Source organism: Amblyomma americanum, chromosome 7 (genome assembly GCF_052857255.1).
Source record: "Amblyomma americanum isolate KBUSLIRL-KWMA chromosome 7, ASM5285725v1, whole genome shotgun sequence".
In the NCBI taxonomy this organism is placed as follows: Eukaryota; Metazoa; Arthropoda; class Arachnida; order Ixodida; family Ixodidae; genus Amblyomma; species Amblyomma americanum.
In genome coordinates, this window is record NC_135503.1 from 163,251,670 (window position 1) to 163,268,399 (window position 16,730).

General features: G+C 47.5%; 1 long non-coding RNA gene across 1 annotated transcript; it reads left to right on the forward strand.

Moving 5' to 3' along the window:
* Positions 1–9,411: 9,411 nt before the first annotated feature.
* Positions 9,412–14,565, forward strand: LOC144097564 (uncharacterized). Its single transcript, XR_013307065.1, has 3 exons — positions 9,412–10,788; positions 13,971–14,034; positions 14,262–14,565. It is a non-coding gene; the product is annotated as an uncharacterized LOC144097564 (long non-coding RNA).
* Positions 14,566–16,730: the final 2,165 nt, after the last annotated feature.

Genomic DNA, 16,730 nt, shown 5'->3' on the forward strand with positions numbered 1-16,730 from the left:
TGCGATTTTACTCTTGCACAGTTCCACAAAAAAACAGACTCCACAACAACATATCATACAAGAAGTTCTTGCACTTGAAGAAAAATACGGCGACTTCACAGATTTTCATACTGATGGTTCGAAAACTAATGTTCACGTAGGAAGCGCAGTGGTACGAGGGAATTCGGAGGGCACAGTACGACTTCCACAATGTGCATTCATCTTCACAGCAGAATGTTACGCTGTCTGCATAGCCACAGAAAAAATAGTAAACGAAAACCTCACAAACAGTACAATTTACACAGACTCCTTAAGTGTACTTACCGCTCTTCACCATAGAAATGCATTCACTCCGCTACTTGGTGAAATCATACACAACATAGCAACAGCCACAGCTCGAGGACCAAACAGAAAAGTCTGCTGGGTCCCGAGTCATGTCGGAATAAAAGGCAATGAGAGAGCAGATTTGTGCGCTGCACAAGCTCGTGGCAAGGAAATAAAAAAAGTTAATATACCTTTTGGGGATTGCATGAACTCAGTACAGCGTAAATTAAGAGAAAATTTGCAGTCGTCTTGGAACAACGAAGTCAGTAACAAATTGTACTTGATTAAGCCGGTTTTATGCGAATGGAATTCATGTCTGCACCAGAAACGTTTCAAGGAAGCGATTCTCTGCCGTCTTAGAATAGGCCACACACACCTTACACACAACTTCCTGCTAACAAAACAAGACAAACCTCTTTGCGAAAAATGCGGAGATGAGCTTACGGTTAACCATATCTTATTTTCTTGCATGAAACTCGAAAAACAAAGAATAAAGTACTTTAATAAATTTTATAACGAACACATTCCTTTCCATCCTACACGACTTTTAGGAGATAATGGAATCGTAGACACGTCTTGCGTTTTTAGCTTTTTAAGATAAACGCGATTTCTCAGGAAACTCTAAATCTTTTTCCCACTGGTGTGTTAAAAATTTTAATACACCTCAGTCCCATTCTCAGCCCTGAGAAAAAGGCTGAGGTTTTTATTTGTTTTATTGGGAGCCTCAAGATCCTTGCCCAGCCAAGGAGATAGCTGCTGAGGTTACCCAACCCTCTTGAAAGCTTTTAGTAGTAGCCATATCTAAAAAAACTTCCCTATCTGTTCACTAGATAGCACTAACATTTTAGGGCCTCCACACCAAGGATGTTTTTCATTTCTATAAAATTCAGCAAAAAACTTCTCCGATACCTTGTGCTTGGCGCATGATGGCCTTAGTTGCCTATGTGCCATAAAACACAACACAGTCATCGCTGACAACCACCATGTGACTGCTCTGGTAGATACCGGCGCAGATTTCTGCGTTATGAGTCGTGGTCTTGCTACCCTCTTGAGAAAAGTGCTGACACCCTGGCACGGAACACAAATTCAGACCGCTGGCTGCTATGCGGTGTCCGCTCGGCGTCTGCACCGCTAGGATTGAGATTCGCGGTATCATCTTCACTGGTTGCTTCGCTGTGCTGGTTCAGTGCTCCAAGGACCTGATCCTCGGTCTCGATTTATTTCGCGAAAATCGAGACCCGCGCGCGTCCAACGGCGTCGCAGAAGCAAACTTGTCTTTACTGCTGAGCCAACAAGTCTGCATCGCACGGGGCGTCGTTGCCCTGTAGAACCAGCGAACACAACTTTTAGTTACGGTCTTTACCGCCGAACACCGCCACTTGGCGAAAAATACAGCCATCGCCTATTTTGATGAAATTAGCGAGCCCGCCATCCACTGCGCGTTGTCAACGTCCCGGGACACCCCTCCAGGAGGACCATGTCGAACAGTTAAGGCGGATGTGAACCCTCCTTTAAACCCTGATCAGCATCGCCGCTTGCAAACCATCCTTGACTCTTTTCATGACTGCTTTGCGACCACCTTTAAGGTCAAGCAGACGTCCATAACGAAACAGCGTATCATAGTTCATGATAGTGAGCGGCCTATCCGTTAACACCCCTATAGAGTGCCGGCGAAAGAACGTGAGGCGATACGGCGGCAGGTTGACGAAATGCTCCGAGATGATGTCGTACAAACATCTACACACCCATGGGCTTCGCCCACTGTGCTGGTCGCCAAGAAGGACGGGACAGTCAGATTTTGTGTCGACTATCGAAGACTAAAAAAAATTACCAAAAAGGACGTTTACCCGGTTTACCTCGAATTCATGACTCTTTCGACCGGCTACGTCATGCCCACTACTTTTTTTCTCTTGACCTCCGCAGTGGGTACTGACAGATTGAGGTGGATGAACGGGACCGCGAGAAGACAGCGTTCGCTACTCCCGACGGGTTGTATGAATACAATGTTCTCCCCTTCGGCTTGTGTTCTGCTCCTGCCACCTTTAAAAGAATGATGGACACTGTCCACGTTGGCTTCAAATGGCACTCCTGCCTCGTCTACCTTTGTGATGTCATTTTTTTCTGCCGCCTACGACGAGCATCTCAAGCGCTTGAGTGCAGTACTGCAAGCCATACGGTCGGCCGGCCTCTCGCTTACACTAGAAAAATTCCACGTTGCGTTCCAACGGCTGAAGTTTCTGGGCCATGTCGTGAGCGCTGAAGGTGTTAGCCCTGACCCGGACAAGACTGCTGCCGTCGCTGCGTTTCCGACCCCCACTGATAAGCGTGCTGTGCGCCGTTTTTTTTGGGTCACTGCGCATATTACCGATGTTTTGCGCGGAACTTCTCCCGACTAGCCGAGCCTCTAACTTGCTTGACAAAGAACGAGGAACCTTTCATCTGGGCCCAAGAACACCAGGATGCCTTCGACGACCTCAGGAACCGCCTCCAAACTACGCCCATTCTTGGCCACTTTTACCGAACTACACACCGGTGCCAGCAACGCCGGTCTGGGTGCCGTCCTCGTTCAATGGCAATATGATGTTGCGTGCGTAATTGAATATGCAAGCCGCACACTGTCGCGATCTGAAGCGAATTATTGTACCGCGGAAAAGGAGTGTCTTGCTGTCGTTTGGGCGGTAACGAAATTTCGCCCATACTTGTATGGTCCCCTGTTTCGAGTCGTGAGTGATCATCACTCCCTTTGTTAGATCGCGAACCTTAAAGACCCATCGGGGAGGCTAGGGCGTTGGAGCCTCCGGCTGCAGGAATTCGTTGTTACCATCGTGTACAACTCTGGCAATAAACATAGCGACGCAGACTGCCTGCTCCTCTCCGGGCCCGTGCACCATGCTTACGCGGAAGTCGATCCCGCTTTTCTTGGCGCTTTAAAACGACCGCCGGGGCACCGTGATGGAGGGCAATGTTAAAGATGGAAAAGTTCGCAATTTCGGCAGCGGTGCCGCAGGGAAGGGCTTTCGTCTCACAATACCGGGTGAGGTAGTCGGTGGCAACTATAATGTACCTTTTGCCCAATGATGATGTCGGAAATGGCTCCAGCAAGTCCATGCCGACCTGGTGGAAACGGATCCGAGGCGGATCAATGGACTTCAGTAGGCCGGCCGGCCTCACAGGTAGTGTCTTCCGACGTTGGCGCTCGCGGCAAGACTTAATATAGTGCTGTACATCTGTAGCAAGCCGGGCCCAGTAAAACTTTTGCCGTATGCGCGCCAGCGTGCGAGAAAAGCCGAGCTGGCCGGAAGAAAGCTCGTCGTGGCATGCGTGCAGAACTTCGTCTCGAAGCACCGTTGGAACCACGAGCTGGTACGGAATGTCCGTGGGGCCGTAGTTTCTCTTGTAGAGGATGCCACCGCGCAAGCAGAACGACGATAGCCCGCGTGTGAAGAAGCAGGGCGGCGAGGAGGTGCGGCCTTCGAGGTACCCTATGAGGTGTCGTAGCTCGGCGTCGTCTCGCTGTTGTTGAGCAAGGACGGACGTGGATAACTGATAGAAGCACGGCTTTTACATCAGCCCTTACTCAGGAAGTTATGCGGCTCATTGGCACTAGTCACCGTCGAACCACTGCCTACCATCCTCAAACAAATGGACTGAATGAGCGGCTCAATAACACCATTGCCGACGTGCTTTCCATGTACGTCGACACCGACCATACAAACTGGGACCAGACCTTGCCTTATGTCACGTTCGCCTATAACACGGCTTTTGAAGAGACGACGCGCTTCACGCCGTTCCGTTCGGTGCACGGTCGCGAAGCCACGGCTATGCTGGACGCAACGTTACTGCCGGATGTTGCACGTCCTTCCGTCGCTGGCGCTGAACAGTTTGTTCGGCACGCAAAAGCCGCCTGCCAGCTAGCTAGACAGAGAACCCGTATCCAGCAGGAAAGCGATGCTCAACGCTACAACCTTCATCACCGGGCGGTGCTTTACCACCCTGGCGATCAAGTTTGGGTTTGGACCCCAATCCGTCTGCGGGGTCACTCCGAGAAGCTTCTGCACCGCTACTTCAGCCCCTACGAGGTACTGCGCAAACTTAGTGACATTAACTACGAAGTGCTCCCGCAACAGTCTGTTCGCTCCTCTAGGCAGCAGGCGGCTACCGAAATCGTCCACGTTACCAGGGTGAAGTCCTACCACGCCCGCTAGGACTTATTCTGCCAAGTCCGGCGCCACAGACTGTATTCCGGCTTTCTGTGATTCCGCGGCATCGGGGCGATGCCCTTTCCAAGAGGAGGGGCAATTATTAATGCCACACTGCTAGCCATTTACTGCGCGGCCAGTATATGGCTAACCAGTAAATTGTGTAAATCGCCAGTAAATCGCGGCCTCGGCGGTCGAATTTCGATGGAGGCGAAATCCTAGAGGCCCGTGTACCGTGCGATGTCAGTGAACGTTAAGGAACCCCAGGTGGTTGAAATTTCCGGAGTCCTTCACTACGGCGTTCTTCATAGCCTCAGTTGCTTTGGGACATTAAACCCCCATAACATAAAAAATAAGGTACCTGTCCATAACGAATGTTGACACGAAATAGAGAAAACGAAGTATAAAATTGACAAGAAAATATCTGGACAGCAGTGGGGGCAATTATCAGCAATTATCGGTTAAGAAAAAGGTTAAAGAAACAGACAGAGCTCTGCGGAAAAAGGGATGCTGACGAAATCGGCACTGGGAACATACAGGATCTTTAAGCAGGAAATTGCCAAAGAAAATATCTATGGTAATTGTAGGGGAAGCTCTTTGTTGTTTGAGGCCAGGACGGGAGTTTTGCGGACTAAGACATATAGCGTCAGGTACCACGAGCTTGACACGTTGTGCGTTGCGTGCGGAGAGGAGGAAAAAACGGCTGAACACTTTATACTTTTCTGTAAAGGGCTTCACCCTGCAGTGAAAAACAGCGAGGCTGATTTATTCAAAGCATTGGGGTTTAAAACAGTGCAGGAAAAAGAGATTTTAAGCAGGTAGAAGTAACCAAGCGAAGGTTATCCGATTGGTGGCTAAAATCACAAGGGTAAAATTTCACAAGTCATGGCTAGGTGGCTTGAACCACCGCCCGATTTAAAGGGTTCAGCCTTATCTAGCCGTATTCAGTACGTCTGAGATCAGCATATTGTTCGTACGTGCAACTGAAAGTGGAAAGTGCGGAGGCAGATACGCCCTCTTCTGGAAGGGGACTGTTTAAAGGTAATCTTCACAACCAGTTGCCCCAGTATGTATGTTCATTTTCTCTTCATTTCCTGCTTTCATTTGAGCCCCTATATCCTCCGTGAAATTTCTGGAACCCAGAGAAGAGCTCTAAAACTGTCGTAGCTTTCGACGAGTATTGAGAGTATACATTTCTGTAATCTCTATGTGAACGAGGCGATGCGACAATCGGACATCTGATGTGAAATTTTCCAAAAGCAGTTGGACTTACCCTCAATTATATATATGTTTTCACTCTAATGAATGCTTCTGGTCTAAGCCGAGGCATCACACACACGACAGAATTTATCTTTAGGGTGAAAATGGGTGGGCGGGCAGCCCCCTAGCTAGGGGTGAATGGGGAGGTGGCTGGTGAGAGGTGCTTCTGGAGGACAGCTGGCTTTTTCGCTCTGCTGCTGCGTGGGCTTCTAGTGGGTGTAGGCCTTGTTAAGGGTGGAGGTAGGCGGGTGAAAATTCTGGAGGGTAGCGTGGCAGTTGGCGGTGGGTGGTTCTTGTGGAAGATAGAGTTGGAGGGGCGGGGAGGAGGCGGGTGGGTGGGCAGCCCCTATACTCCGTTTCATACATAACAGGCAACCCAGCGGAGGCTGCGGAAGTAGCACGCCTGAAAACCATATTATTCCACCATGTATAATCCCTTCCCTTACGGCGCGGTTCAGGTGTCCAATGATATATGAGACAGATACTGCGCCATTTCCTTTCCCCAAAAACCAATTATTATTATTATTCCACCATGTATCATTCGTTCCTCTTGAAGCCTAGGTGAGTTTTTGGACGAAAACAAAGAACGGTATAAAACGAAGGGCTTGCATTGAAATTCATGTTCGAAGCTGTGAAGCGCTGTGTTCGGGCTCTCTGGGTGCAATTTTCACTCAGTGCGTGCATTACTTTTTAGGCTTGGATGGAATAAGAGCCATTCACCCTACCAGCCATGTATTATGCCGCCACATGTAATTGTTGCTTCTCAAAGTCTCGGCGAGACGCCGGACAAAGATGTGGTAAGAGATAAAATGAGGTGCAGGAGGTTCCCAGTCGGAGTACTTGAGATCTCTCGAAACGAAACACGCCAGTGTTCATTTTGGTTGCATAGCGAACTACTTTTTGGACGTGGTCTTAGCTTTCCCAAATAATGGCACTAGCTTTAACAGAGCTGCCTGCTATGTATGAGACAGAGTACAGCCAGGGTTTGCGGTAGGGAGGATACTCGCTGGGGCTGGAGGCTCCACTTCAATAGACGCCAGATTTCTGATGGTGGGAGTGACACTAGCCTGATTAGGGCGAAAAAAAACGGACAGGACTGGCGCTCAACTACCAACAGTTTATTCATACCCTAGCACTGCTTTCAGAGTAAAAGGAACGTTTAGGTTATGTTGACAGCTACAAAATTTGGAAGGCATTTGAATTACCTTTAAAAATGTGCTTTGAAGAGTCTCTGGAACACCTTCTTAAGAGAGTACATAAACTCGCTCAATCTCCTACATTATCTCGTTATGAACACTTCAGCCAGACAATACACTTCTACACGCGAGTCCTTTGCGGCCACATTTGCATGCTCGCGTCCTCCTCTGTCGCATTCTGGTGCGTAAATCTGTTGAGAAACTGATATTGGCTAGATCCTTTCAGGTGTTGTGCAGCTACCCTGGCCACGGCCAGTCAGCAGCGTCATTTCAGCAGGTCAGGGAGCTCCGCGGGGAATTCCAGCTGTGGGGAGGGCGGAGGAACTCTAACCCTTGAGCGTGCAAAAATGGATGAGAGGAGAGGAAAAGGCGCGAAGACACTGCCATTTAAGTTTTGACTACAGGTAACTCACCTTCTACAAAATAAATTTTAAAATTTCTAGCTAGAGGATGTTCTTGAAGCGGCACCCTTTATAAGATCCCACGAATACCACACCTTTAAAGAGAGGCCCTTTCAGGGACCCTCTAATTATACCCCTGTCACACGGGCACCGCAAAGGCCTTTGAGAATCGGGTCCTTATATCCAAAGGCGTAAGGTGTGCAGCTACACGGCACAAATGTTGCGCCTTCGTCGCTATAAGGGCCTTGGAGGCCAAGGCGCCCGTCCGAGACCTTTGGAGCCCAAAGGCGCGGCCTTCGAGAATCTGCGATCGCAGTGCCACCCAACGTCAAAAAGTAAAAGCAATGAAAAAAAAGTAGATGAAGCCAACAATGTTTGAAAATATCTTTTAAAGACACAAAAGTTTTGTCTGGCTTCGCTTTCTGTGCGGTGTTTATATTTTATGCCCAGATTTCAAGACAGTAAAGTGTAGCAACACCGAGTGCCCATGGTGGCAAAGGGAATACACAAAACCTGCTGCTGCTGATGAGAGCAGCTGTTGCAGTTATTTCAAGCAAGCAATTAGAATGAAAAAAAAATTGTGTGAGCTCAACGAATGAACAGAATCCCCCACTTTAATTTTAAAACACCCACTTCAGCCGGCTCGAGCAAAGCAGCGGCTGCTAAGCATCAACGACTGTTTCAACTTTGGGCTGCACCGTGTAGCAGCGTCGCTGGTCCTTTAAGCTTTCGCTCCTTTGGTGAAAAAAGGTGCCTTTGCTGGAAAGGCCTTCGAGGAGAGCCGTGTGACAGGGGTATGAGAAGGATAAGCCACCACTGCATGTTACGAGTTCCTACTGAGGTGAATTCCACGGGAAGGGTGCCACGTAGCACGAGCCACACAGTGTTTACAGTGACAGAAAGGGCGCTGCTAAATCTGCCTCGCTAGATTTAATGCTAGCGAAATAAAGAGAATGATAGCGAAACTTGCACCGAATTCACGACATTCTGAGCACACAAAAAATAAGTTGTTTAAAATATATATCCTGTACCTCCACCAGAGCAATGAGATGCTGCAGTGTAGGACTCCAGATATGGTTCTGTAACTTGCACTGACGTCGCACAACTCACCGGGGTCACCACTTTTCACCCCCACTGAGATGCTACCGTCACACCTGTAATAGAACTGTGCCCTCGAATTCATGAGTGGAGTCCCTTCGCTACTGTGCTTTTGCATACGTGGCGGAGTTCTTGGGTATCTGTGCTCCTTGTCAATGGGTGTTTTAACGCTTGAGTATTAAGGGCCCTGTGTCGCAGAAAAGGCAGCGTCGGCATTGTTGGCCATCATCAAAAAATTCACAAGGTCGCATGCCCTTGTGAGGTCATCACAACCTGCCCACTGGATTGTGAGCAAACTGCCCACCGTGGCAGGTGGCCGTTGAACGAGAGGTTGCTTAACCGCTGCACCACTGTGCCAGGAAGGGTATGAGGACTCCCAGGGATCTATGGATGCGAAGTAGAGAATGACCACCCATTGAACCATAAACATCCGGCGGACATCCGGTTCAGATCCGAACGTCCGTGACCCACTTTGGACGTCCGTGGGGTGTACACCGGACGTCTCTTCTCTGCAATAAATGAAGTCCACTGTTGATAAACCATCGGAGGTCCCAGGAATGTCTGCTGCTGGACGTCCCTTAACTTTAAACCACATAACATCCCGAGGAGTCTCTCTTCTGGACTCATTGGCCAGTCCCTAATAAAATATCCAGCGGCTGTCCTCTGTACTTTTTGGGCCGACAATGTTTATGCGCATGCGTGCGAGATTTTTTCTTTTATCAGATCGTCAAGTGGCGCTGAAATATCGTATTTTAACAAGTTTTCATTGCCCTTCGCACTGTGGGGGGGAAATCCGACTGTGCGGCCTGCCTGTGGCCCCCCCTGCCACCGGATACGGGCCGATGTAGTTTCGGCTACTAGGCTTTGTTCCGGTGCAACGCACAGCGGTGGGGATGGGCTGGCCGGGGCCCGTCCTCTGGGGATGCAAAACCCCATGGGAGTGGCAGCGACTCCCAAGCGACTGAGTGGGCCAGTCGCGTCCGATGCCTGTGCGGAGGCAGGCCTAGTTTCATAATCAGGTTCGACTCATGGAATTGGGCTCAAAAAGTGCTCGAAAATCAAAAAGCCTCTGCACGCGGGGGCGTGCGTGCTACCGGCTGGCGCGTCGGTTTCTGGCCACGGAGAGGCCAGGTCCGCGCGGGGGTTTCCAGCAGAAGGGCTCCTTGGGAGCGATGTCCTCGGGGAAGCAGCCAGGGATGGCTGACCGCGGGGCCGTGAGGCTAGAGCGCGGGACGCCGAGGTAAGGGGGACCTTAGTAGGACCGATGCGAAAACCGTCGATGTTGTGGAGTAGCGGTGGAGTAGGCCCGGGTTATCTCACCCTCGGCCAGGTTCTTGGTTTGTGGCCCGGTCAGCCCGGCCCTGAACACTCCCTCCTCAGTAGGTGTGGAGCAAGCCAGGGGAGGAAATAAGTGCAAGGTTGGTTGGTTGGAAGCACAGGTGGGTCCCCGGGAGTCTAATTCCATTGGCTGGATCCACCACACATACTTCCGGAGTCTGAAAAGCCGCGAAAAACACTTGACGGTTAGTAGCTGGGAGCGGGCCCCCAACCGCCAGTCCGAACCGGACCCCTGAAAGTCGTGGAGGAGCCCGAGGCAGCTGCCCCGGGTTAGGATTCCCTGTCTCCGAGTCGGAGCTATTGCGTCGTTGGTGGTCGGGCATCCCGTGAGTGGAGCCGCACCATTGGATAACATCGACGCCCTCCCTATCCTGGCCAGACAGGAGTCGAGCGATGATAAAATGAGGGTCAATATCTCGCTGTCCCCATTCCCATCACATTACCCATAACCCTTCCCTCAGTCCCATTCCCACAACCTATGTCCCACCCCCTCCGCTACGTCCCAGGGGAGATCAGGGGAGTCTCCCCGGGCCCGCTTCCCCGGCTGTGGGTCGCTTAGTAGCATTACCCCATTTTTTTTTTATTTTCCCACCTACGGGTGGCAAAAGCACAACATTGCCTTCGGGCCTTTTCATTTATATTACGATTGGGTTAAGCCTGTTATACTTAGTTGCACAGGCAGGGGCATATTGGTTTACATTCTTTTTCTGGCTGCCCCACCATACTTTTTGTCCTAAAGAAAAGAACCTGAAAAATTGGTGTGCTGTAGTTTTTTTTTTAGCCACCGTATCAAGCACACTTCGGATCGCCATGGACATCCGCGTACGTTGGCGCCGTTTGAAAGCCGAGCCGGTGCTGTAGCGGCTGTAGTGGCTGCAATGCGTGTGCCCCGCTTTTTCGCGGCTAATTAGTCGGCTGATTAGCAATGCAGCTTTTGACACTGACGGCAAATCCAAGCACCTCTACCGATGCGAGCCGCTGGAAACGCAACATGTGAGTACGCCTTCATTACCGGGCTACGCTGCAACTTGCGTGTTGAAATCGGACGTGCTATCATGGCTAAATCTTGGAGCAAGGATGAATGAGATTGTTTCTTTGTGTGCATGCTTTAACAAATATAGATATAGCGATTGAAATGCTGCATGATAGGTCCGGAAATCGCCGACGCTTAATTCTTGATTATTCAAATGTTGGCGCGCTGAAGCAAAATAGGCCTGTTACCTTTATGAGCCTTTGCTTCGAAAACCGGCCTGCTTTTATCTTGGTTATTCGGGCATTGATATGATATTAGCTTCGCATTTCTGGTCTCCTGCTCTTTAACCCCGAGCTCTATGCTCATTTATCGGCTCCTCTTTTCGTTAGCATGGGCAGGGTGTTCGTGACTTATATAATTAGAAATTTTAAATTGTGTGGGTCCAAGTGTCCCGAAGAGACACATGGGCATTGAGGGACTCTATAAGGAAGATCTCAAGATTAATTTAGACCACCTGGAGCTTTTTAAAGGGCGCTAACATCGCAGAGCACATAGGCGCCTTGTGCGCTTCGCCTCTAGAGACGGCGTCTGCCGAGGTCGGGATTGAACCCTAGTCCTCCGGCTCAGTAGCCTAGCGCTTAAACCAATCAGCCGCCACGGCGGGCAAACGATAATATGTATTCCAGTTTGGAACAGTGACCGTGGTACCTACATAAATTTGTCTGGTTTCACTGGCAGTAGGTACCTCTTGCATACATGTTTATAACGGAGGTAAAATTAAACCCAACCATGATGTTACGCTTTCTCGTTAACATACATTTTTACCCTACAATTTCCACTTAATTAGGTCTGTACGTAATGAGGGTTTAACAGTGTTGTCATATTGTTATGGTACAACATAAAGATTAAGTGGGAATGAGCCTAAGATGCTAGATAAGGTAATTTCCGTCTAACCTTCAGTTATCTTGAATGGTCCAAATTTTGCAGACCATGTAATGTTATACATGAGGCATTTTTAAAGTAATCATTACTACAATTGAGCCCTGGTAATATGAATAAAGGTTAGGACATGAATTAAAATGAGCGAGAGTTGAAGGGGAGCCTAAGTCTTCTCATTTGAAACATTGCCTAACAGACTCAGGCTGCCCTTTAACCCTTGTTCAGACTGCTTTATGTTATCAAAAATCCTCGCTTCCTTCCCTCCATCTAGCATCAGTATGAACAGCCCTTCTTTGCACTAGTTTTTCAGTGTATTTTCACCCAATTAAAATAGAAACTTATTGTTCGGGCTATGAACAACGTGAAAGTACCCAGAGCCCACAAAGTGGCCATTTATTTTCGTTGCATTAATATGGGCAGTAATGAGAGCGGCCCTAACCAAATAATTCCGCCCCACATTTGATTTCGGGACACCAGGAAAGGCAGTGGGAAAGTAGCATACCTCAGTGATTACCTTTTCTTTTTTAATTGCATGCTTTACAGTGCCTGCGTGTCCAGTCAACATACCTTTCCATTTGCTGTATTGAGTGTATGTCTTTGGAGAAAGCCCTTTCACCTGCATCTCCTACATTGATGACCACAGTTGGCACTTATCAGCTGTGCTGTTAGCTAGGTGCTAGCGGTTAACAAGATGTGAACAGCTGCAGTAGGAGAGATGCCATCATGCATCTCACAACTCAGTGATGCTGCAACCTGTTCTAAGATTTTTTAAAATAATTCGGATATTGAACTTCAAGTTGCTACTTTTCTCTCATTTTTCCTTAATTCAGACTGATATGTAAACAAATAGATTTTAATGACTGTCTTTTCGAATAATTGTCACTATCAGCAATTCCTTTTTATGGACCACTAAGTTTTATGCAGCTTTGCTGAGTAAATTTTTCATTGCTGTGCCTCTGAACTAAAAACTGTATTGAAACCTCGGAAGCTACTTAATTCTGTTGGTGCTGCTTAAGTATGGGAAACATTTATTTTGATTTATTGAGGTGGACATTTGTGCTAATAGGAACCAACCATTTCGATTCATAATTTTTAGCGCTTGGTCTAGTGTCAGGCCAGTGCATATATGTTCTTTTGGTCCTTTGTCTTCTTTTGGGTGATAGGAGTTCCAAATGCACATCCAAATGCACATTTTGAACAGCTGCAATTTGTTTGAATTTCTGTTTAGTATTACTTGCCTTCGTGGATGTACACATCGTGACTGCCTTCTTATGTCTCTGCCTTGTCTGCTCGTCATTCTTTCTCGTGGTGAGAAAGCCTTTTGAAGTGCTGTCACCTCTAGACCCTACTTTACTAGGGCAGTGTAATGAAGATTGGTTACTAAGGTCGGTTTCAAACAAGCGCAAATTATGAAAAAGAAACTCTTTGTAAAGACCATGGTACCAAATTTCTTTCTAGTTCTGGTTCATTAATTAAGGAGAAAGTTGTCTGGGGCCAGTAGTTAGTCATATATTAAAGGAGTATAGGCACCTAATTTTGGTGGCTTGTTTTCTTCTCTACAATGTTGCGGGAGACACTACGCATGAATCACCATGTGGTATTCACCTACGACCGCTAAATAATTTGTAATTGAAATATTTCTCTCGTGCTCTTTCGGTTTGAACAGCTTAACGATGGGTGTGACGTCAAAGAGTGCTTTTGTGTCACGTGAGGCATAGAAAAACGTCCATATAATCGCTGCTTCATCTTTTTAATTTTCTGCAGGGCTGAAGGCAGCCTTCCTCAAGAGACGGAGTGAAGACGAATGGGGAAGCAGCGATTATATTGCAGTTTTTGTGTCTCACGTGACCTGTAACCACACATTGACGTCACAGTCCTCAGTCGGCTGTTGAAACCGAAACAGCACAAATGCGATAATAAATTATTTAGTGCTCGTAGGAGAATACCAGGTGGTAATCCTAGTATAATAATGCCTTACGCATAACGCAAAAAAGAAAACACTCACCAGAAAGTTAGGTTCCTCTCCTCCTTTAAGGGACCTGATTAGTTTAAAGGTACCAGCACACTTAAATTAAGTTTTCAAGTCATTGCTGTTGGTAACTCATTTTGTAACTCATTACTTTCTCTCACTTTCATTCTGCTTTATTATGGTAACGTTATTAGGCACAGCACTGTGGCCTATTCATGGTTTTCACTACTTTGTGGTGTTATGCATGAAAATTCCGTTTTACACTATATACTTTCGCATTTTCATTCATTATAGGCGGCTGATCCTGAATGATCTTCTACAATGTGGCTACCACAAATTCCTGTTTCTCTTTTTGCAGGTGGGCTTATGTTGGGCATAATTTTGTTCTAGTAAATAAGAGGAACCAGAATGATTGAAATAGCTTTGCTTCTAAATACCTCCTGGCAAAAAGGGGAGCAAATAAACACATTTTTTCTACTATATTACTGTAACTGTGCATAGCTGCACCTTTTCTCTTGGTCAGAATTTTTTAAATATGAACTCACTGTGTATTTTTCAACATCAATTCTTCTGTGTTGTTTTTAGGTGGTGATTGAAAAGTATACAGAAACATCCCTGCTGCCATTATGTGCACGACCGCAATGATGTAGCTGAGGACAAGCCAGAGCGGTGGTCAGGTGCTCAAGGCTTGGGACCACGAGGAGCAGTTGCTGGTTTGCACTTGTGGGAAATTTTTGCTGCTCTATACAGTTTGGTCATTTGTTTTGGGCTGCCTAAGAGTACCGTTTGTGTTCGCAGTCCACCTTACATTCGTTGCCTGCATGTGTTAACTAAACTTCGACACGTCCTTTCTTGCTATTGTATATTTCGTTGAGTGCCGCCAAATCACCTTATGGCTAATGAACACTTGTGAATGTGCACTCTAATTCAGATGCCATTTGTGCACCTTGATGCTTTCTTTTTTTGAATGTCTTTCTGGTGTTCAAGACTAATTAAATTTTAATGAGGTAGGCACCTACATTGTACCATACACTGTTTTGTTACAGGCATTGACGAGATCCTGACATCACGAAGTCCAAGGCAGTTTTGACAACCAGAACCGTCGGTTGAAAGCAGCAGGTTACTCAACGAGACTCCTATCCAATGTCGCAGAGGGATTCTGCAAGCACTTAGAGGCAGAAAATATGTCACAGCCACATCAGAAGAAAGGAAGCCGTACGCAGCCATTCCTTACATTCATGTCATTTCCCTCAATCTCAGAAAGGTAGGCGCAAGAGCTGGCGTAAAAGTGCTCATGTCACCCCCAACAAGTTAAGAAGCCTGTGCGCCAAAGTCAACAGCGACCAAAGAAAAAATCAATTGAAGAAAAAGCCCCGGAAAAACATGTGAAATGTGTGAAAAGCATGGTTCATGAAATACCTCTGTGATGCGGACGCACCTACATTGGTCAAACTGGGCGCTGTTTGAACGAACGGCTTCAAGAGCACAAAAGATCCCTAAAGGGCGCCATCAGCAGTGGATTAGCAAAACATTGCAGGGAGCATGAATGTGATCCGCAGCCTAGTGACACAATGGTCAACAGGTCATATTTTGATCAACGGACCAGGGAGATTAATGAAGCCTTCAACATCCGACAAAAGAGCGACTTAGGCGTCAGCATACCTTCGATAGCGATTCGCGACAGCGGAATTGATTATCTGCGTGCGATGTCTTAATCTTTTACCAGGTGCACATCTTATGCGTTTTTCATGCTTCTGTCCTTTCCTTCTTGCACGAGCGAGATGTATATATTCCACGAACGTGCATTAAAAATCTGGTTGTTAGTGAGCGTTGTGTCCCGCCTCCTTCTCCTTTGTTTCGTGCTGCGCTGCTTCGGCTAAAGAACATGAAATGTGCTGGAATTTTACACACAAAGGAAATATGAATTCAAAAAGTCGCCCGATCCCAGCCATATAATAGGAAAGAGTAGCGCAATAGATGTCATTTCAGTTTATTAGATGTGCTCTTTGCATTTAAATGAATACAAACAGGAACGCATATGTAGGCACCATTTAACACACAGTGTACGTAGCACTACAGCACCAGCATATAATATTGGCCAAATTTTTTCTCTACCTCTGAGAAATCCGAAAAAAATGAAGCAATAAAAACATAATACAGGCTGCAAATTGGTGCACCTTAAACAAACATTCTAAACATTAGAAAAGCATATATGCACACGCAAAAGCAAACGCATGTAAAAAGCAACCTGGGTGCCAAAAGAAAAGACGAGATGGGCGTACAATACAGATACGCAGTTTCAGGTCACGGATTTTCTGCGATTGAAACCTCCCTCTCGCTTTGCCTCTCGCACGAGCATCAGAGTAAGCTTCAGCGACATGTTATAAAAACAGGAAAAAAAATTCATTCTACTATGCGAAAATAAAAAATGAGCATAAACCAACACACCTTTACAACGTTGCCAACGGAAACCCGGGGATGAAATAAAAGGCTGCAACAGCTGCAACTATATATGTGAATTCAACGCAGCCTTCTGCCCTGCGCCTTCTTACGGCACAGCGAACGCTCAAACATACGCGCTACATCCTCGTTACACCGCCGTTTTATTTTCTTGTGACTAAGTGTGGAGACAAGACTGCTTGGAGCCAGATGAGGAGGGGGGACGTCATGAGGTGGGAGACCTAGCGCCGCACCCATGGTACAGCACAATATATATACAGCGCGTGCGGCACAATATATATACGACGTGGGAGGTGAGATCGAGGTGATCAAGGCACAAGTAATCCAATGGGGGTGGGTTGGGAGTCAGCGACGCGAACGCAACTCAAACTATACCGGTGCGACAGGACGGCGACGTAGGACTGGAGCAGGTTAATCCATGGGAACTCGCAGCAAGAGTGTGGTGGCCTCCGAAGGTCCCTCCTGCCTATGACCACAGTGGACGGCCACGCCGCCACCAACAACACGCCGCAGTCGTCGGAGGCGCTAAGGAATGCAGAATGCGTGCTAGGAGTCTCCCATTGCCTTGAAATCCACTGCCGCGAACGACGCCTG